General features: G+C 35.3%; 1 non-coding gene across 1 annotated transcript; it reads right to left on the minus strand.

Moving 5' to 3' along the window:
* Nucleotides 1-406: 406 nt before the first annotated feature.
* Trnag-gcc (transfer RNA glycine (anticodon GCC)) lies at nt 407-477 on the minus strand. Its single transcript has one exon. It is a non-coding gene; the product is annotated as a tRNA-Gly (tRNA).
* Between the last annotated feature and the right edge of the window lie 301 nt (nt 478-778).

The following is a 778-nucleotide window of genomic DNA, read 5'->3' on the forward strand; positions in this document are numbered from 1 at the left end:
TATCTCCAGAAAAAAATGTCTCGTTCACACGAAGACTAATCATGAGACCTACAGAAAGACAAATGTAGTTCATCAATAAAGCACTCATAAAGACAGTACAGACAGGCCACAATGTTGATTAACTAAGATGCAGAACACCTTCCCAATGCTGGCCCTAAAATTATTTAAAGCTCTACCTAAGGGTATTCAGTCATATCTCCTATTTTACTACTCTGCATTCTAATATTGATTGTCTTATTATTGTAATGTGTACTGTAATCTAGCTGTCAAATTGGTGTTTTATAGTACCCACTTTAGTATTGTTGTAAAATTAACGCTTTCTGTCAGCCATGGCTACTGAATCACAAAGATGTGGTAGTAACGGAAAGGAGATTCAAAACGTGTAATTAAAAAAAAAAAAAAAATTTGCATCGGCCGGGAATCGAACCCGGGCCGCCCGCGTGGCAGGCGAGCATTCTACCACTGAACCACCGATGCACCCAGAAAACACATTGTTTCCTGATATATATCAAAGAAAACTATAAACATTCTTCGCCACACAAATTTTAATAAAAGAGATGCCTTTCTTTTGGAAGTTATTATTTCTATATGCCATGACACTTATATGTATCTTATCAGCACTTCCAAATATCAATTGTCCAACTTAATCGTAGCAATTACATTTCATAAGCTTTGTCAATATGTTATGGGTACATGCGACACTCTTATTTAATTTTTTCCTTTTGTTTTTAAATAAAATATTCCGAGCATTTAAAATATTTGAGTTGGCCCGTATGGC

Source organism: Schistocerca serialis, chromosome 1 (assembly GCF_023864345.2).
Source record: "Schistocerca serialis cubense isolate TAMUIC-IGC-003099 chromosome 1, iqSchSeri2.2, whole genome shotgun sequence".
In the NCBI taxonomy this organism is placed as follows: domain Eukaryota; kingdom Metazoa; phylum Arthropoda; class Insecta; order Orthoptera; family Acrididae; genus Schistocerca; species Schistocerca serialis.